Source organism: Myodes glareolus, chromosome 6 (assembly GCF_982192425.1).
Source record: "Myodes glareolus chromosome 6, mMyoGla1.1, whole genome shotgun sequence".
Lineage (NCBI taxonomy): Eukaryota > Metazoa > Chordata > Mammalia > Rodentia > Cricetidae > Myodes > Myodes glareolus.
The window spans coordinates 68,739,419-68,766,331 of NC_142031.1; the positions used below are offsets into that span (position 1 = coordinate 68,739,419).

Sequence of the window (26,913 nt, forward strand, 5' to 3'; positions counted from 1 at the left end):
CTAGGGTTTCTAGTTACCTGTAGCACTAAGAAAATTCACTTTATGCCCAGCTCCCCAACTCACTCAAAGAAAAGTTCTCAAAAAATATTCAGTAATCCTAATATGTGATTTTATTTTTGGAATGTAGGTGGAATTTTAAATTTTTGTTTATTTGAACTATTTACTTAATTCCTCGCGTCACATATGTTTAAGGTTGCACACCATGTGAACTGCCGACATATAAATACTGCCTTTAGTATTTCACAAGTCCTTAGTCACTCTTGTCCTGGCAGCTTCGCCTCCAGTGTGTGTGGCTCTGTTTTCATTGAGCTGCTCTGGGTTCCTCCCGCAATCTCCTTCAGCTTCACCACTGGCAAAGGGGCAGCAGTTTTCGCATTTGAGAACTAGACCTTCCTTGAAATTTTTACTCCAACCACAGGCCCTAATTCCAAGAAGTGTATGGTTTGATTTTTTTGGCGGGGAGGTAGGAAGGAGGGAGCCAGAGGGGGGAGGGAGTTGCTATAGAGGAATATTTGCGATCTCTTGCAGCAGTTAACCCCTGATTGGGTTGCTTTTCAAAAGGTCTTTGAAAGTCTGTGTATAGGGGTGGAGCAATGACTCAGCATGCCTGCTGCTCTTCCAAAGGATTGGAGTTCAGTTTCCTGCACCCAGGAGGGGCGTCTACAAGCCTCCTATGATGCCATCAGATCCAGCATCTGTCCTGTATTTCTCTGTTGGCACACATATGTGCATACACGCATAGAGACATGCACACATAAATAAGAATAAATCTCAAAAAATTAATATAAAGTAAATTATATGCTTGTATAAAAATGGCCTTGTGTAACCCAGTACAATGTAATAAATAAATAAATAAATAAATAAATAAATAAATAAATAAAATGTTTCTAGCTATACTAAAATGGTGAGTTATAATCCCAAGACTAATTACTATGGCTATGTCAAATAAATTAATTAATGGGTCCTTTCTACTTTTATATATTCTGTTAATTGATATAATTGGCCCTATTAAGTAAAAGGCATCATACTTTTTTGAGGAATAATAAGGGATGGGAGAAAGATGACTATGTGTTTGGACATAGACAAAAATATTAATATGCAGAATCCCCACTTAAGGCACATTAGCTTGTTATATGGCACACCGATGCATTTTTTTATTGGCCCCTTGGTCACTGATGCCTGTAAAATAGGCAGCCAAGGAAGCCAGAGGACAGAGACCAGGCTGGTTCGGCTAGGCTCCCTAAGCACTTGGGTCTATCTTTCCTCCATTCCAAGAATCAGGAACTTTAAGCCCCTTGTGACCCTGTTTCTGTGGACACACCACTGGGCTTTTGTGTCCTTTAATGAGCTCAGAGTCATTTGGAAATATGCACTGGGCTCCACAAAAGGAAATAGTAATATAATCAGAAATTATTATATTCCAGCACTTCAGCGCTATTGCTACTATTAATGTCCATTATCACTGTATTACCTGAAATGTGTTTAACAATCACAGTCACTAATCAGGGTGCCTGTCCTGGAGAATGTGCATTCTCTCCATCTGGATCACACTACGCATTGTGTCATTTGCTGTTTTAAATGTTTTTCAGATAATTGGAAGCTGCTACCTCAGACTTTGAAAAGCACCGTAGCGGGTGAAGTCCTGGGAGGTTCAAAGCCGGTGCCTCCATCAGAGAAATGATATAATTTTCATGCAAAATAATTATAATATTATTCCATGATTACATGGGGGTGAGGGGATAGTCTCTTTTAGTTAGATTTTTGAAAGTAGCCAGTCGAGTCCCATCCAAGCCACCAGAGGTTGTGAATCCCCAGCACATGGCATTTGTACTTGTGGGAGGCTCTGTCCTCAGAGTCCTTGAACCCTTTGCTGACCGTGTGAAGGCAGACGTGGAGGGCCGAGGAGTTCATTCCCTGCCTGCAACCCTCAGCCAAGGACAAATGGAAGATGAGCAAACTGTTCCAACTTCCGGGCCTCTGGGATAAGGCAACAGGAAGACGTACTCTTCCTTTGCTCTCAGAGGCTCCCTGTGGGATTAGCTCGCTTGCCCACACTATAATGTGCTCAGCTAGAGCAATTCCATGGGCTCCCTTCTCTTCTTACCTTCCGTCCCTAATGCCCTTCTGGAGCACCTAAGATAGCTCTCCAAATGGGGCACTTATCTCACATTTCCCAGGTCTGCCTGACAACAGAGTCCACCTGGCCTCCCTACTCCCCCCTCTCTCTTCTGGAGGCATCTCGAGGATATACAACTATTTGTGCAGGACCTTGGCAATACCCTGAAGTCTTGGTGTTTGAAGTCATCATCCTGAGAAATGAAAATTCACAATGTTTCTTTGAGTCTGGAAGGTGGCAGGCGTAATTTATTTTCCCCACCTCTTTTCTTAAGCGTCACGACTCCATTCAAGTGAGGCGAGATGAATTAATCTAAGCCATACGTAAAATGCCCAAGATCAATGCCCTCGTTCTGAACGTGTCTCCTTGTACTCTTAGATAATTTATGTATAATTTTAATAGATTTGTCAACAGCAGCCCTTCCTCATCTAAACAGGCTGCTTGCAGACAGACCACTTAATTTGCTCCTCAATGTTATTTTTCATACATGGTTGCTGCTCGGCCGACAGATCCCAGATGATCCCATTATAAACACATTTGACATGGCCTCTGCTAAGGGGATGGGCATACTCAAGGCCTGCTGCTGTGGCAAGCAGTGCGCCTCCCCCCGCCCCTCCCACACGTAACGGTCTGAGAATAGACACCCAGGCCCTAGTCACTACCCGTGCACCCACCCATGCTGAGGAGAGCTGATGTCTGTCACTAGAACATAAGGAGAGGTCACTTGCTAGCAGTTCCCACTTCCTGCCTGTCTCTGCATGAGGGTGTTTAACTCATCCTCAAAGCAGGCTAGTACTTGGGAGTGGAGCGCTGTGCACTGGTCATAGATGGAACACAGTGAGAAGTATCCTGGCTTCCTCATGTCTTGGTGGACAGGTCTGGGATGCCCCCCATAACCTTTTAGAGGGTCCATTGCCAGACTAAGTCCAGCTTGCCCACAGTGATCATTTGCTTAGTAATATATTCATCATTACTTCCTCAGGTCCCCATTCTCTTGTGGTACTTCCTGAATTAATTCTCAAAGAGACAATTGCCAGACTAAGTCCAGCTTGCCCACGGTGATCATTTGCTTAGTAATATATTCACCATTACTTCCTCGGTCCCCATTCTCTTATTGTACTTCCTGAATTAATTCCCGAAGAGACAACTGCAATCTAAACCCTTGTTTTGGGGCATGTGTCCCTCTGAATAGCTCCCTGTTGGTCTTCCAAGCTCTCTAATCCCCCAATGCCCAGATTGGACCAGCATAATGTCTTCCTGGTCCTTCTAGCTCAGCAGTCTGACCAGCAAATTGGATGGAGGTGGGTTTTAAAATGGGAGAGAGGCCAACTGGGCCTACTTCCAGCTGACATGCCTGTTTGACTCAGGTCAGGTGTCTCTGTCCCAGGCATTAGTTTGGAATGGAGACCAGAAATGGAAGGTGGTTGCTAGGTAATGCCAAGAGTACACTATTTAGGGGGAGAGATGTTCCCCTTCTCCCAAAGACTAATAGGAGAGCTGACTAATGACTTGAGCCGTTTCTGTCCCTTGTGGTGACTGCCAGGAGTGCCCAGTGATCCAACGGGGAGATGCTCTCTGGATGCAGTAATCTTCGACAGGCCTCCTTGTGTTAGAAAGCGCCACATCAACTTCTAAATTTTCTCAATGGAGTACGATGTGTGTAATGTGTAATAAAATATAAATAGGCCTTTCAGAAGCATCTATGTGTTTCATTTTATCAACCTTTAGATGCGCTAAAGCCAACTATGGTTTTATATGAATTCTAGATGGTATGTGGTATTTTTATTTGCTACTTCATTGCTAAATGTTTCCTATAAAACTGAGGAGGAAAAAAAATATACAGTCCCACATATAAAAGAAGCAGATGGCTAAATGTGACCGTGGGAAGAAGCAGAGAATAGAGAGCCCCTCCTTGCTGGGAAGGGGCTGAGGTGGAGTAGAGGGAAACTCGCTCATTAGCCATTTGCTTCCCCTGACGACTAGTATTCATGAGAATCTACAGGTGTCTTTGTTATTTTTTTATCCTTTAAATGTATATATAAATGAGTATGTATTATTTATAGATGTCTTTGAATCTGGAAACATCAAGCCTGAAAAGTAATGCAGCAAGAAATATTTGATTTAATGCTCACTGGAGAGTGGAGGAGGGGCTTTCTGCAGGAAGGTTGTGATGTTGTCTAGCCTTGTCTGGGGACTTGTCCTGCTAACTCTTCAGTGTGGAAAGGTCCTCAGGTGGGAGAAAACACAGAAGCCAAGGAGTTGAGAAACCTGAGTTCTCGCCCCACTTTTTTTTTGCTGGCTAGCTGCACGACCTTGAGTCTGTGGTGCACACTTCCCAGCAGCTGTTTCTGCTGCCCGCCTCAGGACACCATCCCCGGCAGTCTGTGGTCTTGAGACCGAATGCCTTCCTGCAGACTGCCCTGGGCTCGGCCTGGCTGCATAGGTACTGCTCTTAGTTTGTACAAGATCTGTGTGGTTGGCGAGCCATCGTGGGGGTGGGATGGGTGTCTGTATGCATGTGTGCCTATGTGGGACCGGAGATCAGACCCATGGGCATTCATTGTGCATGCTAAGCCAGCACTCACCCACTGAGCTGTACCCCCAGGCCCACAGTTTTCTGAGGAACCATGCGACCCTGCTGCAGCCAAGCCACTTACCTGTACATGTTGGTAGACACCAGAGAAGCCTAGTCAGCTCTTCGTTCTGCTTTCATTTCCTCGGCAGTTTCTACATTGGCCAAGAAAAACAGCCTGCTTACAGAAATTCCTGGTAATAGCTGCTTTCTGATTGGGTTTGGAGAAACATGCCTGTCTGTGGTTTATTTTTTGAATGGATAATTCATCATATCTGGATAAAAAATCTCATAATCTCCGTAGACTTTCTTTCACAATTTTGTTTCCTTTGAGAGGATAGGAGCAGCCTCAGATCCATTCAAGTAAAATAGCTCTTTAATGGCTGAGAAAGCAATGCCTCCCAGACCCATTGAAGGCTTAAAGGGGGAGTTCTCAGCTGATGGCCTTCAAGGTTGAGACTCTGGGCCCGGATTTTGGTTTACGAGCTGCTGGGGATGGGGTGGGGCCAAAGGCCCAAACTGAATATTAATGAACTCTCAGTACCACCTTGATGTGCAGTGCTATCATTCCTGTTAGGTGGATGAGATGGAGCCGAGTGGAAAAGGAGGTAGGGCTTATGGCGTTACCTTGCTGCTCATTCGCAGAGCTGAGACGTAGACCCGGGTGTCTTGGGTCAATGGTTCTCAACCTTCCTTACGCAGCGACCCTGTTCAACCCCAACCATAGGATTATTTTCATTACTACTCCATAACTGTAATATTGCTCTTGTTATGGATTGCAATGTAAATATCTCTGTTTTCTGATGATTGCGACCCACAGGCTGAAAACCACTCTTTTAGGTTCTTCTACATTCTTGCCTGTGGCATAGACTAAGCTAACCCCCTGCATCAGTGCGTCTGAGATATGAAACTCCAATTGTACCATGTGGTCAACTCCAGACCCTAAGTGTAGAGAAGGACTCAGACCCCTCTGTATGGCTTCAAGGGTGAGAAATATGTACAGAGCCTGAAGCCCCCATGGCAATGCCCTACTAGGCTACTTTCTGCTAACACTCCTCTTTAAAGCTGTTAAGAAGTCAAGGCCCAGAGGGGCAGGAGATGCTAAGGGATGCTCAGCTAAACCATTCCAGACCCTGGGAGTGAGCTGGAAGACTTAGCCCTACTGCTTCTGATATTGTCTCCAGCCCTCTGACATATGCAGATGTGTTTCTGCTCCTTTCTGGTGTACTGTCTACATGAGTGGTTGGGGTACAGACTGAAGACACCCCTAAGTAACCACGCAAGTGTTCTTCCCAAGAAGAGACAGGCCTTAGACGAGAGGGTACCAGTGCTTTCATTAGGCCCAGACCTAGAGCATGCTTTTGCTAGGTGTGAGTTCCTCTGGGGCTAATGCTGAGTCCCGGCTGGTGGTAATGTATATCTAATATTGGAGCATGGCTGTCCCTCAAAGCTAAACTGATCTTAGCCAGAGCCCAGAGCCCCTGGAGAACAGGCTAGGGGCCAGCTTGCCTGTCTGTGGGTTGCTTTTCTTCCATGGCTTCTCCCACCCCACCGCCTCCTGGCCTAGTGTTTGATTTTATTCCCCAAGACTCTCAGCAAGTCTTGATTAAATGTTACAGCCTGGCCCCATGAGCTATCAGGGGGAATCCAGGGGAGAACGTTGTCTACACTTGAGTCCAAACTTTAAAGAGACAGCGTCCCCAAGAGCTGCACGGAGCAGGAATGGGCATGATAATCCCACCTGTATACCTAGATGGGACTGGAAAAAAGGGGGTGTCATGTGTCTCTCTACACAAAAAAGAAAGGGAGCCCCCACCCACCCTGGCCTGCTTGGTAGAGCAGCAGCTGGCCTGCCTGTCCATGAATTAGGGATGTTGGCGCTGTCCCGCCTCTCAGGGCACTTGAGGCAGTCTAATGAGGCAGAGGAGATGCAGAAACGCTCCAAACAGCCCACAGTGCCAGGCAAATGTGAGGCGTCATCATGAAAAGCTTAAATTTATGGGTCTGAAGGAGAAGCAACATCTGGGAAGGAATTATGGCAATTTGAAGGGAGGATGTGGGCTTGTTTGTAAGTGCGGAATCTGGAAGCGCGATGTCTGGGATTTTTTTTTTTTTTACAAACTAATTTGTATTCCAGTCAGAAAACTATGGTGTGACTATCTTCCAGATGTTCAAAAGAAAATTGTGGAAGATGAGTTACATCTTGGAGGCATTTTCTGTCTTTCAATAGGCTTCACTGAGCATCTAGTATATGCCAGGTGTACCCCCTCCGCTGACATCTTTGATGCCACAAGTCAGGATGCAATAAGTCCCGTCGGCGGGTACTTTCAGTGTCCCCTCTGTGGAGCCTTTAGGAAGTGCAGAGATCCTCCCAAATCTGCCCCAGTGACAGAAACATCTGTATAAACATGTGGCGGGGACCAAGGATGTGTGCCATCATGGAGTGATATGGTTGGGTTGCATGTAACATCATTAATTGCCGAAGAGTTTGCGGTTTAACAGGGGAAAAAATGGTTTGGGTGAGTATGATCTGTAAACTTTATTTCCTGAAATGCTTCAGCCAAGATTTCTGGTAGTCTTGGGGTAGCATTATAGGGTCCATTCAAGTCAAGAGCACCCTGTTTTCCTTATCTCGACATTCTCTTTTACCCCAGGACAATGAGGAGACTAAGGGAAGGCTTTGTGATGACCTTGTGAGGGAGGAGCAGATGGGAGATGGGACAGGGGAGAGGCTAGTGATGGCAGGGAAGAACTGGGGAGTCTGAGATCAGGGCACTGGGAAGAGCCTCTTTGTCTGGCCTCCTCAGGGACCCGGGACCAGGATGATGCTCCTTGGCTGGGAAGCTCTGTGTTAAACCCCAGGATTTAGCACAACCCCTGTAGTAGTAACAAGGCCCCCGGGGAGCCTGTTGCTGTGGGACTGGTGTGACTGAGCTTGGGCCGACATCACAGAATGCCAGAGTCTAGGTGGCTTTCCCATTGAAAATGACCCCATGGTTCTACAAGAGTACCAGAGAAGTCCTCATTGTCCTTCTAGTATGGTGCTCTCCCGGCCTCAAGCTGAAGCCCTCCCCCATATCCTCATGGGGAGGAAGGGGAGAGCTGTTCATGATGCTTCATCTTTTACGAGGGTACCAGTTCAAACATTCTGTCAGCTTGGAACTCTCCCCCTTTTAGCACAGTTATAACTTCTGTAGTTAAGTTCCTACCTTCAAATACAGTCAGGTGGGGTATTAAGGTTTCAGCATAGACAGGCTTGGGAGCACACAAATCAGTCTGAATAGTACGATGAGAGAGGAAGTGGCCGAACTCAAGCACCTGTCAGTTAAGCCAATGATAGCTAATGTGTCTGCTTAGGATTCTGTACAGTGAGTGCTCTGTGTGGCTCAGAGGAGAGAGGGAGACAGGAATCAGGGTTTTCATGACAGGTAGGAGGCAAAAGTCATGCCCTGAAATAAGGATCTAGGAATAATGTCCTTTGGCAAAACTGTCAGTTCCTGCCCGTCATCATCCTCATCTTGATGGAGGGAGAGAAGGGCAGAGAAGTTGATCCAAGGAGGGGTAAAAAAAAATTAGTCCTTGGAGTTGGGGGAGGGTGAAAAAAAATCTTACACATCAATGGCTTGTGGCTCCAAAGTGCTCTGACAAAAAAAAAAAAAAAAAGTCTTACTCTTCAGAACTTAATTCCTCTTATTAGGAAGATTTTAAATGTCATTTAACTCAACTTTTGTCTTGTGGGGCGGAGGACGATAATGAAGAGAGCGAGTGGGGAATGCTGGGTTAATCATCTGACTGATTGCGGAGAACTAGAGAGAGTTGCTCGCTGTTGGCGAGTGTGTGGCAGGCGGAGGAGGGGAGCTCTACAGCAGGGCGAGGTCACCTGGCCCTACCAGGCTGGTGGGGGGGACAGCGATTCACCAGAGACTGACTGAGATGAGTGTGACTCACTAACACCTTTAACCTCCTTTTATTCAGTTCGGGGTGGTGGTTGTACGGCAAGCCTAGCACAACTCGCGTATCCTTATTGGCAGGTTCCTGGTCATCCGGAACAATGGCGTATAAACATCTCCAGCTCAGTTCCTGGCTTCCTCATTGACTTCTTGTGTGACTTGAGAGGACTCTTATTTGCCACGAGCCTCTGTTTCCTCATTTGTAAAATGGGAGATAATAAAAGTCACAGGTTCGCCGACTTGTTAGAAAGAGTAAAACAGAAAATGTGCATGAGATAGATTTTGCAAACCTCAAGTGTCATGGAAATTGTGTTATTCTCTAAGCAGGCAGCGTGGCCTCAGCAGACACAAGCTTGCTTTGACAAATGTATGTCTACAATAAAGCTTGCCAGACAGGGCCTCACTAGCTGTTGAAAACAGGTAACGGATCTCATCGGTGGCCAACCCTGGACCTTAATGGAAATGGAAAATCTCTGCGTGGTGCTGGGTGAACTCTCAGAATGAGTCTTTGTGTCTTCACTCTCTGTTTTAAAAGCAGAGCCTTCTGGACCCCTCGGCCCAGTGAACTGTTGTGAACCTAATGGATAAACCGGATGCTTATTTTTGTATTGGCGAGATGCCTGCCGGCTTTGGTGAGCCCATGGTTGATATTATTAATGGATGGCCTGTTCTTCTGTCTTCTTGAAAGAAAGCAAGTATGAATGAGTGTTCCCTCTATGGGATGTGTTTTGAGTGGATGTCTGGGTCTGATGCCAAGGCTGCTGGGGAACCCTGCATCCAGGCTGATAGGAGCTGGGATTGCGGCTAGGTTTCTCCTTTCAGCCTATGGCCTCCAGCTCCTTTCTTTTGCTTTCCAAGAAGGACTGAAACTCTGTTTCCTAGCCAGCTGAGGGGTGCTGGACTGCTGAGTGCTAGAACCATAATTGGGGTGTATGGTCAAGAGTCAGGCATAACTGCTTTCTGATCCCGTATCAAACAGGAGAGTCCCTAATTGGTTTCTCTTCTCTGCGGGCGGTTTCTCTTAGAAAAATTGGTGTCTTTTATAGAGACGTAAGGACTCCTAGGGCCCTTGTTTATAATTCTCTTGGCTATCAGCTTGGTTCATGTTAGGAATCATCTGGACCTAACAGATTTTGAGTTGAAATGGTTTTCGGAGTTCGATTTTGAAGTCTGTCAGCATTTAACCCAAACAACCCATTCTGGGTTCTTGTTTTCATGATGGTCTTTGTCATGTCAAAGTCAATCTCATCTGGTAAGTACTCTGGGAAGGCAAAGGTTGTAGATTCCATTTACAAGCCGTGACGTTATGTGGTGGATTTTAAAAATAAAGAAACATATGTCCTTTTGCTTTTTAACGTTATTTTCCTTAAGATTGTAAGTTGCCCTTTGGTAAGTCAATGGAAGAGAAGAGATCAGTTTGATTTGAGGAAACCAAGGTCAGATCCCCAGGTCAGGTGTTGTTATCTCACCTGATGTCCCAAAGTCACGCCCAGTTCCCTGTGACTTCTTAGATTGAGATGTTTTCCCAGGCCACGATCTTCAGAAACTGAAAATTATACAAAGTTATTATGGGATCAAAATTATGACTAGAGCCAGGGGTGTTGATACATGTGCTTAAACCCAGCACTCAGGAAACAGAGACAGGAGGATCTCCGTGAGTTCGAGGTCAATCAGGTCTACATAGCGAGCTCTAAGAAAGTTATAGAGAGACCTGTCTCACAACAACAGCAACAAAAGTATTTCTAGAAAAAAAGTTATTCATTTTTATTGACTTTTTAAAATTAAAATAATGGTCACCTCATTTTCCTCCTTTCTTTTCTTCCCTCCACTTCTTCTCAAGTACCACCCGCTCTACTCCAGCTCAACATCAAGGACTCTTTCTTTAGATACTTTCTCTCTCTCTCTCTCTCTCTCTCTCTCTCTCACACACACACACACACACACACACACACACACACACATAAGCACACACATGTGCATGTGCACAAAATGCTTAAATGTATAAATATAACATACTCCGTCCATTTAGCATTACTTACAGGTATGTGATTTCAGGACTGACGGCTTGGGGGCTCATACCTGGGAAAGACTATTTCTCCTGCTCTTAGCGTCCCTTAGTTGCCTGTAGTTCTTTGTCCATGGGTAGCGTTCTGTGAGATTTCCCACTTTCACGTTAGCGTGTCTGGCAGTATTGTCATCGTTTTCACCATATGGCTGTCATTAAGCGGCCATATTGTTGAGGTGTCATGAATGAAGCTTCCCTGTCATTTCTAGGAGACAGCATCTGACATAGTCTCCCTCCTCCTCACAATGGTCCTGCCTCCTCTTCTGTAAAGGCCCCCAAATCTTAGGCTCAGGCATTGTGTTGTAGATGTGTTGGTTGGGGCTGGTACCCCACACTTACTGGTTCTTTGCATTTTAACTAATTGCGGTTTTCTGTAATGGTCTCCATCTGTTGCAATGAAAAGTTTCTTTGACGAGGGGTGAGAGCTATACCTGTCTGCTGGCCTAAGGATAAATATGTAGAATGCAGTTAGGAACCATGCTCGTTTAGTAAGGTAGCTGCAGTAGGTTCTCCTCCGAGCTCCCTGACCTTACTAGGCCAGGTTAGTTGGCTAGATTTCTCATATCAGGCAAAATTTCCCTCTTGTTAAGCACTGTTGATTAGCGCCAAGATATGAACACCACTATCACACCCTCAGGGCAGTTGCGCCATGCTGGCTCTATTTGTGGTTCACAGGCACTGTGGTTCATTCCGATCACTGAAACTGGGTTCCATTTAAAAATCATTCTCTATGCCAAGTAGCTCCTTAAGGTGGAATGTGGATGGGTGAGCGGGTGTCCGCTAAGAAGAGAACATCACGAGTCATGATCTATTGTGCACTGCTATGGCGTGGGTACCAAGGACCTAAGATTCAAGTGTTAAGGTTCTCTATCTGTTCTCAGCCCCAGATCAGAGTATAAGGGATAGAGGTTGGGTGGGACAAAAATCAGCAAGGAAGGAATGATATGACTAGATAGATAAACCACTAAGACATAGACTAAGGCTAGATGTGAGCTAAGAACAGCTACAAACCCCTTAGGGAGAGCACCTGGTGAGAGTGGGTCAAATCATCATAACTTGGAAGCTCCTTGCTGGGGACGTAGAATGACTGGTGGCTTCTATTGAGTTTGTGATACTGAAGAGGGGACAACGCTGAGGACTCGTAGAAGGGCTCCGTAATCCGTGTTCTCTAGTTTGAGAAATAAGAAGTGGGATCTTAGGAATTAAGTAAGTTGCCCGGTATCACAAAACCGTGTGGTTATAGAAAAATTCCTGTTGTAAAGTCATGTGTTTACAATCCCAGAGAACCTAGACAACAATGAGAACTCTAAGAGAGACAGACATGGATCTAATCTACATGGGAAGGAGAAAAAGACAACATCTCCTGAGTCATTTGGGAGCATGGGGACTTTGGGAGAGGGTTGGAGGGTAGGGAAGAGGCAGGGAGGGGAGCAGAGAAAAATATAGAGCTCAATGAAAATCAATAAAAAAATATGCAAAAACACCATTGAAAAGGAAAAAAAGTCATGTGTTTAATCCTCTCCAAAAGGCACAAATAGGTTCAAATGTATCATTTGAAGAGAGTCAAATAAAAGAACAAATCACAAAGGCATAAGTGCGGCAGAAAGATCCCACAATAGTACAATATCGCAGCGCTCATAATGAGCATAGAGGTAATTACTGCCTATAAGTTGCAGGGGGCAAGAGGAGGCAGCTATTACTGGAACCTGAAGCGGGAGGGATGCCCTCTCCCTCAGCTGGTGCTGTCCCTTTCTCCCGAGGAACACAGCCAGCACTTGAAGATGCAACAGGGCCCAACCCCTACCTAAGCTCCTACTGATGCCCACGTAGGTTGACCCTAACCAGATGTCAGAACCATAGTGACGCCCCACATAGATCAGGTGTGCGTCTAAGGACACAGAGCAGGTGTTAGGATAGGAAGCTGACCCGGATGAACAGAATGTTACCAGCACGCTAGCTAATGGGTCAATTCATATCAGGGGAAGAACCTGGCTTTTGCATGTGGGTTATTCCATTCAGAATTCTCACAGCGATGGCCCCTAGAAGTGGTGCCTAACACAAAAGAGTAGGAACCCAAGGCTGTTTGTTGTAAGAGTAAGTCATAGACAGGTCTGTACTCCCTCCCCACTACTGTCCCTTTAGCCTCCTCTCTACCCTATGCTGTTTTCATTTGGGTACAACTTGGGACATGGGTGTCCTCTGGCTGGAGAGACTTGAACTACCTGGGTGGAGGAAGAGAAGAGCTGATAACCTCACATGGGTTTCTGAGAGATTTTTCACAGATGTCTGGTAGCAAGAATCCTCATGTTTTTGATTGACAGCCTTTGACAGTGGTCTACAAATCTCTCTGCACTCTAAGTGTCCCCTACTCGAGCTTCTTCTGCTGGAATGTCCCAGCTCCAGTCACAGCCACAGAAACTTTCTCATTGCTCTTAAAGTGATGTTCCAATCCCCAAGACACTTCACACTACCTCGCCCTTCTGCCCTAGACTCCTGTGACCCATGTCCCAGTCCCTTCCATGTCCACAAATGTTACCCCCTATGATGCTGACCTCACACATTCTATTGAAATTTTACAGTCGTTCCCAGATAGCATCCTCCCAACCTGTTCTACTCCATCCTTATAAATAGTACTCACCTTCTTCTAAAACAGTTTTCACCTATTAGGTTCATTGTTTCTTGTTTGTTTCTACCCATTAGACCATGGACCTCATGAAGAAGAGAGTGATACTTTTGTTTTGTTCATTCATGCATTTCCATTGCCTAGAAAATGACCTTATTTGGCTTCAGGCACTCAATAGTCATTGAATGAATTGAAAAAACAGTGAATGAATGAATGAACGAATGAATGAATGAATGAGGTTCTTGAGAACCTAAAATCAGTGTGACCACTGTCTTCTAGACCTCTCTTCACCAACACCAATCTGCTCAGGATCTTTCCCAGAAATTCATTGATCTTCCAATCACCATTGCTGCCAATACCTTGTGGCTGGAGTGATCGATGTCTCCGCATGCGTCACACTGGCTTGGTGGAGGAAATGTATTCACGACTTTGGCTCAGTGTCAGAATTAAATGGTGACCTTGGCTCACTTTGCCTCCCCACATAGGTTATTTCTTAATCATAAAGAGAACACTCTGTCCTTGGGAAAAGTAATATTTCTGCCACCTTCAGCTTTCAAATGGCTATTTGATATGGCTCACGGGTGTCCCTGTCAGAAGCAGCTAAAAAGCTTAGGTAGAGAGGATCAGCAAATGGCCTGTCGTGTCGTCAGAAGCTGGCCATGAGGTGGGATTCGTTTACAATAACTTATTTACCTGTCCAAATCCTTCATCCCACATTAAAGCTTTCTCCGGCTAGCCAGGACCCTGGAGTGCTAAGAGGAAAAAGGAAAATCAATTGATAATGATATATTCCATTAAAAAAATGTATTGATTCCCAGGTAATGACAGTCCTGCACTTTTGCAGGGAGGATGCCATTGCCCGTCATGGCGATGGCTTTCTCATATATTACGTTTGAAAGAGTGCACAAGGAATCATGTTGCCTTCCCATAATAGATAGCCTCTTCCTAGTAGGTATTAAATCTATATTTGAAACATTTCTCTCCAAGGATTCCATTCTTCACCTCCTCAAGGTTCTCTTCCCCATTGTCTAAAAGAAGTAATGATTTGTTATTGTAATTCTGGATTTTATGGCCTTTTTGACATTAAAGACCAGAATTTCTTGGGGACTTTTCCTTCTGAAACTGCTCTGGGTGAATTAGGTGGGAAACAGTGGCATCATTCTTACTCCTGTTCCGTGGTAATGACTCAGTGATGGGGATTAGGGGTAGCCTGTGTGAGGATGCGAGGCTGGGTGTGCTATGGCAGATTTTGGTACCCTTGTTTGAGGAGGAGGGTCAACATCAAGAAAACGCTTGAGGCAGAGACAAACATCCATTAAGGATGGGGGTCCTTTAAGGTACTGGAACTCAAAATAAAGTGATGGTCGTTCCCCACCCCAACCCCATTCTTTTCCCTCCTTTCTCTCTCTCCAGACTGTCTGGCTCCCTCATTATGCCCGTGCTTTGCTAAGTGCTGGTGGCCATCGAAGCTTTTGCATCCTGGGGACGAATCCTGAGCTCACCAGAGACGGACGGCGCAAGGTAGGTCTCTACGTCACAAACCTGCAATCAGGGGCACAGCCTGCCTAGACAAAGCTGACTGCCTTCTCATTCTGAGAGGCTGGGCAAGAGGAAAATGGAACTGCTGGTCCCTGACTCAGTGGCCAAGGAGAGTTTCACCACAGGTGTCTGAATCATAGGTGCCCAGGGCTCCCTTCCGCCATCTTGACCTCAGTCTTGAGCGTCTGTAGAGAGTTAGATCAGGGGATGACCAGCAGTGACATGACCTTGAAGTACCTAAAACTGTTATTGTTCTTTGTGGAGTTTAAAAAATTTCAAATCTTACAGTTCAGCATTTTTGTTACTACAATTTATGATCCGAAAAACATTATGTGTTTTAAGAGAGTACCTATCAGAGCTGAGAGGATCGCTGGGTGATAGGAGTTCTTACCATACACAGACCCCAATTCAACCTCCAATACCAAAACAACCCATATGTGTACATATGTGCAGATACATATAGAAAGAAACCTAAAATCGTATGTATGGCGTAATTCTATAGAGATAAAAATTCTGGTATCTTTTCCCATGTGCATATATAAAATGGGCACATAGGTCTGCATGCACACATACGTGGGATCACACTGTACCTACTATTACTTGGTAAATGCTGTTTTGACTCAACTCAGTGTTAAGGCAGCATTTTATCTCGGAGATTAGAAATCTGTATCATCGTCTATCAAAGCTTCCTATATTAGGTATTATATACATATACATAACCTACTTAATGTCCTAGAGGTGGACTTTTAGGATATTTTGAATCATCCACTGTAGCGGTACCACAAAATACATTTCTGAGAATGTGCTTTGTATAGCTATTTATTTCCTGATGTTAAATTTAGAGAGACCTGGCCTAACATTTAGATTCAGACCTGTCAATCCAGGAGCGAGTGGGGTGGGGAGTAGTGGTGAGGGGTGAGTTGTGGCCTACCTGGTGAGATCAGAGATCATAGGAAAAGCAGCTGCAGCACCGTTCTGTCACCTGCCAGCAAGCCAGGCACCGCATGCCGGCCACAGTGATGAGGCTGCAGCTGGACTCGCCAGCACTCACACATTTGCTACCACTAAAGGGGGAGACCTTAGCCCCCAATGGAGCAGGCTGAGGATGGGGTGGGAGTGCAGGGTTTCAGGATAGCTAAGGCTCAGCTGGTCTAGCCCTATGTTCTTAAGCACTGATAGTCAGGAGTCTTATGCCTGGGACCAGCAGATGCTCTAAACTTAGCTTAGAACATCAGGCTGACCTGGGTTCCTTTCATGTTGGGATTCTCTGTGGGTCGGAGAGCCGTCTTTGGAGTCAGTGATAGTGCTGTTAAAGATAACATATTATTCCAGGATTCTTCACAGACATAGAGAAAAAACACTGTGCTTCTAGGATCACAGGTTATAGGTAGTAGAGACTGTAATTAGGAGGTTAGAAGAGGCTACAGGCTGGGCCTGGATCAGATGCCACCGTGAAGGCACCCACTACTCAACTATGCCTTGGCAGCTACTCCCCAGCAATAAAAAAGGCAGGGCACAGAGGAAGGCTGACAGGCTCCTGCACAGAGAGCTGGTGGGCTGTTGGCATGAACCTGACAGCCCCTCTGGCTGGGGACTGAGTTGGAGAGACAGTCTTGTCCAGAGATGCTTGACTTCTGTGGCTGATGCTTGGGGACCATCTCCTTCCCAGCAAATAGAGGGCATAAAGAAGAAATTTGGAGGTGTGATTTACCGTAAGACAGCTTTCATTTGGGTGGTTCTGCCCTGCTGTGTGCCATGGAAGAAGAGGCTGAGGGAGGCCTGAAGGAGTGATTTTTTGTTCCTTAAATGATTACCCTGAGTTTGGTTCTTCTTATTCCCTGATGCTATCGCAAGTCTGTGATAAAGGAACTCGGGTTTGTTCCAACTTGGGGTATTCATACTAGATTCAGGATCGGGGAGGAGGTTGATTTGACAGTCCTCACTAGGCTTAGCAGACAAAGTGGCCCTTTTGAGGGATTCAGTATCTGCATGCCCCAGATGGGTGTCTCTGTAGTGGATCTTTGTCTGGCCTACCACTGGTCAGTTCCTGAAGGGGAGGAACTGTCTCTAAGGCAACTCTGAGTTATGCCTATGTACATTCCACCAGCACAAACTCTGAACCCACCCAGGATTGTCTCTGTGAGTTTCCATCATGGGCCCAACACCAGATATGTTCTTTATATGTGGTCAGGATACCCACTAATATCCCCAGAGGATAAGAGAAAATGCTGAAGCCTGCTATGGCCCCTATTGGCCAGTAGAAACACTTTTGTACCAGGCCCAGTGTTGCAAAACGGGCTGATTCAGGAACAGTGCTTGGAGAGCTGCTGTCTTCTCTCTGAAACGGGACGGAAACCACCCAAGTAATAAGAAGGGTCCAGGAAGCAGTGGGAGAGAGAGCTGGCATTTGTGCTACTGGGGTGGTAACCTGGAGACCCAAGTCTGTGCAAAACTGGAGATTTGGTTAAGGTTGGTAGGGACAGACCTCTGAGCTCTGGAACAGGTGCCAGTGCCAGTCTTCCCTGGCACTGAGGACAGGTCTATGCTGCATCCCTTGCCTTTGTTACTGGGACCATGGAACAATCTCTTGCAGTCTTTCCAAAGTCTCTCCCCTCCCCCCCTCCTCCCCACCACCAGCAAGGAAAATACCCTACACGTTCTGTATCCTCAGGATCATAACACGTGCCTCCAGAGTGAATGGGCTGTCCATGGGCGAGCCCTGGACATCTGCACTCACTGTGGCTTCACTGTCCCTAAATCAGCTGTGCAGACACCCTTCCGCCACACTCTGTCCCCTGCCAGCCTCCTCTCTCCTCTCTGTGGAGCCTCGTTTTCCTGAGGCATCCAGTTCCTCTTCCTCTGCCCTGGCTCCTTGTCCATCTCTGTTACATCTCCTGGCCCCTACCCCAAGGATGGGCCACGAAGACAACTCCATGGTGCTCTGTCCACCACATTTGCTCAGCCATCCCCTTGTGTTCTTGCTGCCTTTCCTGGCTCATTCTGGGAACATCCGTAGCCACCTCCCCACTAGACGTCTGAGCCCTTGAGACGGCAGTGTGTGCATGACCACCATCTGGACACAATTCCTCATCATGGCCTTAGCTGGGCCCTGACTCTGGATGGCCTGTTCTTGCATGCTCTCTTTCTAGGGCTTCTATGCCTTTCCATCAGAAGTTTCCCCAGGACCTCAGTGAGGTCCCGGCTATCTTCACAGAGTCACACAGCCTTGCTCTCCCTGGTTCAGGGAGCAGCACATCTCTGGCTTCTCTTCCTCCCGTTCCCTAAGGCAGTGAGTGCTTCTCAACCTTCCTAAGGCTACCACCCTTTAAAACAGTTCCTCGTGTTTTGGTGACCCCCCTCCCACTGTAAAATTATTTTGTGACTACTTTTTAATGCTAATTTTGCTACCGTTACAAATCGTAATGTGAATATCTGATCTGCAGGTTATCTGATAAGTGACCCCAAGGGGTCATGACCCATGGGTTGAGAACCACTACCCTAAGGTTTTATCCCTCCAGGTTTTCTCTCTCTCTAGTGCCTTTTGTTCTTTCTACCTCACCTGTGCCCTGGTCTTGACACCCAGCTGGACTCTCTGTCTCTGCTTCTAAAATAACGTCCCTTTGTTGCTGTCTCCTGTGGGTCTTGCTGGGGATGCCTCGGCACTCCGCATCCCCTGGCTGTGTCTGTATCCTCTGCATTAGGGTCCTGCCTTTCTTCTCTTGCCATTCTAGAGTACAGGGTCTGTCCTCTTCTCCACAGGCCCAGCACAGGGCCCGGCCAGTATGCGAGTGTAGAAGATCATGCCAGACACTGCAGAACCACATACCCTCTCCTCAGGCGGTGTGATGGAGAGGACCCTGGAACTGGAGACAGCCCATCAGCTTCCAGTCCAATCTACCAGGAACTGTTAGAGCTTCGACAGCATGAGGCAAACCCTGAACTCTCCCATCAGGAGACTGGGAGAAGATGAGGGGAGACTATGGAGACGCTGAGGGAGAAACCATGAGGGGCAATGAGAAGAAACTGAGGGCAGGCTATGAGGGAACACTGAAAGAAAGGGTCAGTCGTGCCACCTGGCCAGCATCGGCGAGCCTCAGGGCACAGTGTCATGGCCCAGACAGCTTTACCGATCTCAAGGCCTGGGTCTGTCCACCAGGGGTTCTAATTGAATTGTTCTCACTAAATGGGTCTCTAGCTTGAGCTGCTGTTCCAAATTTAAACTTCCATCTAATAGCTGGGCCATCAGAAGACAGGAGAGACCCTGCGGGGAACCAGAGCTCTCGAAACCTAGCTGTACTTAGGAATTCCACTTAGCCCATGACAGGTGGGGTGAAGGGGCAATTCCCAGTTCCTTCTGCCTGCAAAACCTCGTTTGTCACTTAGGCTACAAATAGCTTCTCTGAGAACCTCAGAGTTTGTTTTTGTGTCCACGTTTGACTTTCTAAGTGCCCTTCCTTAGCTTATAGGCACCCTCGCCAGTGGCCAAGACTGCTAAGACTGCTGGGAACAGTTGGGAGTTTGTCCACTTTGTGAAGACAACTCAGGACAAAGCGTGGAGGTTAACCCCAACCTGGATTCTGTGAGGTGCCTAGGATGGGACGCTTTTTTTTTTTTTTCAAAATTTGGGGAAAAAAAACTAGGCGCACAGTAGTCTTGCTAGCATTGTACTAGTAAAGAACCTGATGTGTATTTTTGAGTGGCCTTGCTCTTAAATTTGTGGATCTTCATCCACTATAGGTGATTTCTCCCATAATTAAAAACTACTCAAAAGTGGGTTTTAATCCGTTTTGGTAGTGTATGCCTATAAACCCCCAGTACCAAGGAGGCAGAGGATCTTGAGTTGGAAGTCAGTCTGGGCTGCATATCTGGATACTGTCTCATTGAAACAAATAAAATATTCTTTTCAACTTTTATCACCCTGAATTTCTCTCCACTCTCTCCACCATGACTTTTGCTGGAACAGACAGTGCCAGAGGCAGTAGAGGCTGTAGGATGCACACTCAGAACACTGGGAAGTGGAGGCTGCCACGGTTCTCTTTCCTGAGCTCCTTGAAGCCCTCGTTGGCAGCCACACCGTGTATGACTCCCTATCTGCTATCCAGATCACTTCAACCAATGCTCCGTCCTTAATGAGCTTTCCTGCAGGGAGACCAGCAACCGAGCATGCTGTTCTAATGTGTGCAGGATGCAACAAGAACTCACCCCAAGTGCTATGGGACAACATGCTTAACAAATGTTTCTAAAGCAGGTTCTATAGTGCTCGGTACCATGCTAAGCACTGGGAATACTGCAGGAACCATGCGAGAAGAATCCCCGACCCAAAGCTTCCATTGGAAGCAGACATGCCATCACAGCCTGGAGACCATGATGCTTGCTTTCTGTATCCTCTGATCTAGGCCACTCGGAAGCTCATCCGTTACAGCTGCCAGTTGGTATTTTTACTCTCGCTTATAAGCAAGCTGGATGCGGAGAGGAGGGAGATGTTTAAGCCTCATTCACAGAGCATAAGCTTGCCTCCCCACCCATGTAAGACAGAGGCAGCCTAGCAACTCTCATGGGCCCTTCCTTTGATTTGTAGCAACTCATTTAGATAAAAGCATCTGGTTCGTAAGGTAGCAACAGCAACAACAACAACGAAAAAGAGAGAGAAACCATTAAAAGCCTATTTCTGCTTTTACAAAGTAAGCTAATGACAGCACAGAGGTAACAATTAACCCACCCCCGCCCCTTCCCCTCCGGTACCCAGGCAGATGCTGACCGTGGGAAATAAAATCAGAACACAGAGAAACTCTTCAGAAGGGCTCTCCTGGAGCTCAGCACTCAGGGATGTGCGTGCATGAGGCAGCCCAGCAGCTCCGGAGCCCCACCCTCCCATTAGCACATAGAGCGGTACCCTGCCTCTCCATCCCAGAATAAACAGTGTGATTATTTATTTAGCACCAGTTCTGAGGCTTTCCAACATGCATTTGGAGTGCCCTGCCATCTTCCGTAGGCACGCACGTAGGTGCGGCTCCTGACACATTTAGAGCCAAGGAGAGAACTCTGCCTCTGCCTGCCAGCCACTGATGGCTTTTGCTCCAGCCCTGACGCCTGGGCTAATGTACTCCTTGAAGCACTTTGTCCTCTTAGACCCAAGTATCTCATCTTTCCTAGCAGAGTGCATCTCGTGAAAACTCCTTCCTTCGTGATGCGGGGGCACTCCCGGCACCCGTTCAGCCCTCGGCTCTTCTCCGTGCTGCTCTGGGCCTTCCGCTGTTTGCTAGGTGCCTGGCTCCTCATCTGGTTGCTGGCCTGCTCTAGGCGTTTGAGGGCAACTCTGCAGAGCTCAGCCAGAGCCCATGCACCGGGAACGGCTGACTGTAGACATGCTCACCAGTACTGAGCCCGGGGCCCATAGCGTTACAGAACCCTCTTGAGGGCAGTGTCTGGAACTCCATCTCAGGGACTGCCAGGGGTGTGGCTCAAAGAAGACTTGGAAAAGTGATCCATGGTTTAGGAGTTGGGCAGGTCTCCCCAAAGTTTGCTGTCACCCAGGCCCTCGGGATACATTCATGCCACATCTAGAAATGTGTGTTCTACAGTCACACATCCGTCCGTTCTGTCATTGAAGATCCACTAGTAATGAGCTACAGAAGGTAGCTCACAGTCCCAGACTGCCTGGATTCAAAGGCCAGCATTGCACCCTCTCCCAGCATAGTGTGTAACCTGCGAGCCTCCGTTACTTCAGCTTTAAGTAGGGGGCTCTGAAAGTGTCTACTTCATGGGTGTACGTATGGATTAGAAGAGATGTCATGATAAAATATCGTCTGGACTAGTGCCTAAAGTATGGCCCTATATAGGGACTTGCCGTTAGTTTAAGGGGCAAGGGCAGAGCGTGGGGGCCTAACTCCTGCTCTCTTCAGGACCAAAAGCCCTTCAAAGAAGGTGTCCTGGGTGTGTCCATCTACATGTCTGCTCTAGTTAGTGATCTTGCTGCCTTGGCTTGCTGAACATATCATCTGGTGACCTCTGTGTCTAGGAGGTGAAGGTGGCCCTCCTCCACACACAGGGATACCAAACAGCCACCCAGGGGCATCCAGTTGCCATCCCCCACGGAAGCACATCCCTCCCCACGGATTGGAGCCCATTTTCTCTACCTGTATCATGAGAGGTTGGAGTCACTGGCTCCCCATGGGCTTGTCAGGTTCTGTCCCTCAGAGTGATGACACTGGCTATGCCCCCATGAGAGCTTCTGGGACTCCGCCACAATTAGCACTGTGGCTTTAGAAGATATGTCAGCATGTCCTTGGGGGCATCTCTCATTAACAATTATGAAGTCATTATCTAGTAAATAATTCATAACCTGAGAGATGGAATAAGCTGCCAATAAACAATAATCCTTTTAAATGAGTCTTGGCAGGGTGGGGGTGTGGCCACGAGGAGGTTCTCTCCCTAAGGGCAGTTCCCTGCTCACCTCCACAGTGTCTTTGCCTGTCTCCAAGAATCCTGCTCAGGCCTGGCCCTCTTTTTGAAGTCACCCTTTACTACCCACCCAAAGGTGTTCCCTGCCTCTGAGCTCAGGCAGGACACAGTCTCTGTGGCGAAAGGGTGCTACATGCAAACACCCCATCCCACCACCAACTCCGTCCATGTCAGTACTGCCATGCTCTTTACAGAGAGATGAACTGAGGTCGGGGTGGAGCCATTTTATCAGAACCTTGTTCTGGGATCCAGGCTCACATGACGTGAGAGCTGTCAGGATTGGCCAGAGTGTCTCATCCCCTCTGATGACTTTCACTCTCTCATCTAACCCTTGTCTCCGTGAGAGAGTGAACATGGGAAGCCCATCTCCCCCTCCTGCCCCCCGACTGGGTTGGATTCCAAGAGGAAACTGTATAGACTCACCAGCCTGGGTGAGTAATTATGTAGTCAGGCATATTAGTGATATTTGGAAACCAAACCAGGAACACCATGGAGGAGGTGGGAGGGGATTTCTTCAGGACACAAGACTGAAATGTCCATGTTCTAACAGGCATGTTGGTTTCTACCCACTGGGCAGAGACAGCCTCTGGCTGTGCTCAGGGCAAAGAGTACATATGTGTACACACATACATATATATGTACATACATACACACATATGTGTATATACATACATGTATGCACATATGTGTGTACACATACACACACATGCATATACATACATGTAGGTACACATGTGTGCATATACATGCACATATATGTATGCGCACACATACATATATATACCCACATATATATGTGATCTATAGTGTACCATATACCTTAGTTCTAGCTGTGATTGCTGATTAGGACCAAGTTAGCTCTATGAAAAGTACCCCTCCCCTGCCTGATCCATCATCCTACCCGCATAGCTGGCTCCACCCTGTATCTTCAGGTTCACTTCAAAGATCTGCAAAAGACCCTCAGGGTTCTACCCTCACTGCTAATAGACCTCCTTCTTCCTCCTCTTGAACGATGGTGCAGTGGACAGGCTCCTTCCCAAGGCCTGGACTTACGAAGCATTCTCACCAGGCTTCTCGAGCAGCAGGAATCTTGAGCTGTTTGCGCCAAGGAACAGGGTGGGGTGATGGATATATAATTGCTACCCATCTGGAATGCTGCACAGACCTCTGCGGCCAGACTGTGTGGTAAAGGTGGACATGGTGGCTTTTAGACTTGCTTCTTTCTCAATAGCTGCACTAACCAGCCCCATGTGAGGTCCCGCCTGACCTTTGAACCTCTCCTCCTACAGCCAGCAGGGTGGGTGGTTAGGACTGAGCAGCGCGAATGCAGGCAAATAGATCACTTGCTTCTTTCTAGAAGAGCCTAAAGCAGCTGGAGCCCCCCACTCCTATTCCCACCCCTTTACCCCCCACCTTTAGACTGTGTTGCCTCTCAGGAGGTGCTGGCCCTGACCTGATGATCAGGCTAACACATGGCATATCCCCTGCCTGCTGCTGAGCCCCTTGCTTTCAGGACGGGGGTGTCAGTTCTACGCTGGACATCTTCTGCCTCTCCATGACCTATTCCAATTGCCTGTAATTTTCCACCATGAGTGTCCTAGGAAGGAAGCTGCCACCTTCATTCCTGGGGCCTGGAAAGGCTGGACCCAGCTCCCAGCCAGGAAAGAGCATCCAACATCAACAACTCTCCCTCCCCACATCCTTCCTTGGTTCTAGAAAAGAATTCAGGAGACACAGAGGGACCCATTAAGACATCATAAATCAAAATAGGAGGGAGAACAACCGTAAGAGAGGTAACGGAGCAGAGTGTGTCCCCTACGTGAAACCACATCTAAAATTCCCACACGTGGGCTGCGGGCTGCCGCAAACCTGCCTCCCAGCCTCCTTTGGAATAGCCTGGGAGTAAATGTGAAACCATCTGCTGTTTCTTGCCATACAGAAGAGAGGGTGGATCTCCAAAACTGTGTGCGCAGAGGCTTGCTCCAGGCTAGCACTTCCTCTCTTTCTCCAGCTCAGTGGGTTCTATGGAGGCTAGGGAATTCTCACTCCAGACCACTGGGACAGAACTTGGTATGCCTCGACTGTGGCTCGGTGGACAAGGAAGAGAGCTATATTGCAGATAGGGCCAAGGTTCAGCCCCAGTAGTAAGAATGAGAGAAACCGACTTTTGTCACCAGGCAAAGGATATGGCATTCTTCTAGGATACAGCAGAGAGGGCAACCCAAGTTCCCCCGGGGATGGATTCTCAATGACAGACATGTTCACAGCCAACATGTCTTTGGTTCTCAGTGAGGGGTTCTCTGGGCTGCTAAGTGGTGCTCTTGAAGGAGAAGCCTGCTCAGAGGCGGACTTGTTAGCCAACCATCTTTTTCCTCCATCTGCAGCAAGCCCTGGGGATGGGTTGTCTCTGACACTGAAGCCTCAGCCCAGAGATCTCCAGGGAAAGAAATTCCATCAGCTCCCAAAGTCCCGTTCCAGTGACTCCTGCAGGGTTTTCTTCTATCTGACCTAAATCTCCCTTGCTGCAATTTAAACCCATTTTCCCTTGTTTTGTTTTGAGTGGAAATAGAGAACAGCTCGTCTCCAGATGCCTCTGAAGGCAGGGTGAATCAGAAGCCCTGTATCTCCTGCCACACTGAAGTGTGTTCGGAATCCTGTCCTGTTGAATTGATCTCCGAGGCAGCCTCCAGAGAGAAGCGCGTTTGCATTAATGATAAGATCTCATTTTGGCAGGGTTCAGGGAGTGTAGTGGTGAGTGTAGTGAAGTACCCACAAGCAAGGGTGTGGCTCCCATGGAGCCAGGATAATGGACATGTGACCGGAGCAGCTTAGTGGAAAAGTGACTTTGACCAAACATCCAGGTATTCCACAGGAGGGGTGGGTGTCCTCAGAGGGGATGCCAAGTTCTAGAGGAGACAGTGAGTCACAGAGGAGTGGGGTGCCTTTGAAGTAATGCCACAAGAATCTTGCCAACTCCGGGTCACAGGCTTAGGTTTGAGAAGACGGCCCTCTTGGTTGCAGTTCCCTCTTTCTAGTGCTTAGGGGGGCTCTCCCAGATCTCCACAGCTGACACAAGCCCCCAGCTCTGTGTATCACAGATCACACACATGTTCACTTGTCGTCTGTGGAAACGGGGTGCCTCTGGCAAGGAGACCATGCAGGTGTGTGTTTTCTTTGGAGGCTTCTGCTGACCGCCTGGACTACTCAGTTTCTGTCTTGGTTTTTGTGTCTTTCTGTCTGTCTGTCTGTCTTTTTTTCTTCTTTTTCTTGTCTGTTTTTTTCTCTCTTCTGGGAGTAAATAACCTCCACTTGTGTGGACTAAAGATTGGCTATTTTGTAGGCCCCCGAAGCCGATTCCTAGAAGAGTTGGATCATAGTATGTTTGTTTCCTCGATTGGTAAGCAGTAGGTCACACCCACAGCAGCTCAGTCCACAAAGCCGTGATGCTGAGTAGCCCTGGCAGCACCCCGACAGCTCATAACAAATGCAGGGGAAGAATTTTATGTTTTCCTAGGCCAATGGAATTAAAAACCTCCCTCCTCTACGGGGGAAAAGGAGAGAAACTGAATCCTTTTTCCTACACGGTTATCTCTCTGCAGTACTGAGATGTGAGCAAGGTCATTGAAACTTTTTTTTTTCCATTGCTTGGTCAAAAGTGCCTCCCCCCTCCACTACTTGGCTTCAGTACAATAGAGGAGGGGGATGCAGTTTGCATTGATTGGATTTAAATAATGGAATTGCCATTAATATCTCCCATAAAAGATGATTGATTCTGACTTGGATTTATGGGAAGTTGGGGCTTATGAAAGTAAACAGAGTGGCAGTCGTTCAATATGAAGGCTGGTTTATGCACCAGCTCCCCCTCAGGGCTGGTTAAAAGGATGGGCTCCCAGCCTAACCTCCCCTATGCCAGCAGCTGGGGCAGGAGGGTCCCTGCGGGCTTTGGAAGGCTGCCTAGGCTAATCCAGGAGACAGGCTGAGCTCTTTTCCTCCCTCCTTCCTTACACCAGCTCCGAGACTGAAACTCTCTGCCTGTTGCCAGGGAGAACAGCATCCATCCCTCTTGTGTAGAAGCCAACTGTCCCCAAAAGGGCAAAGGGCCCCTAGTGGCACAGAATGTTCTCCCCACTCCTTTTGCAAGACCCCTCGTTGCACAGATGCTTCAAGCCCTGTGACAGGCGGGTGCGTGGATGATAGCATCTCCTGAGCGGTGTTCTTTCTAGAACCTGAGAGCGTTTAAGTGCTGCTTGGGGACCCAGAGCAAGTTTCTCTAGTCATGTTTCCTCCTGATTAGGAAAAGCCCTCCAAGAAAGGAATAAGAGGCTGGCCCGGAGAAGCCTTGGTGAGTGATGGGGCTGGGGGTTTCGGTGCATTGAGTTTTGAGCTCCGCAGTGTAAGTCTCCGTGCTGGTAGCATGCAGAGGTGTAAGGCTCTCCAGTGCCGGCCATCAGTTCCTAATCCTCTTACTCTCGGTGGCCTCTTTCATCCCTGCAGAGTGGTCTGAATCTCTTATCGCTGGCTTCCAGCCTTCCAAGTACTATTGATCTCCTGTTCCTCACCTATGAACTGGCAACTCCCAAATCTGTC

General features: G+C 47.5%; 1 protein-coding gene across 1 annotated transcript in view; it reads left to right on the top strand.

Moving 5' to 3' along the window:
- Positions 1-26,913, top strand: part of Klhl29 (kelch like family member 29) — a 297,008-nt gene that overhangs the window by 68,360 nt on the left and 201,735 nt on the right. The window contains exon 2 of the mRNA XM_048439662.3: positions 14,740-14,847. The gene's annotated coding sequence lies outside the window, so the exon portion shown is untranslated. The remainder of the gene's footprint in view (positions 1-14,739; positions 14,848-26,913) is intronic.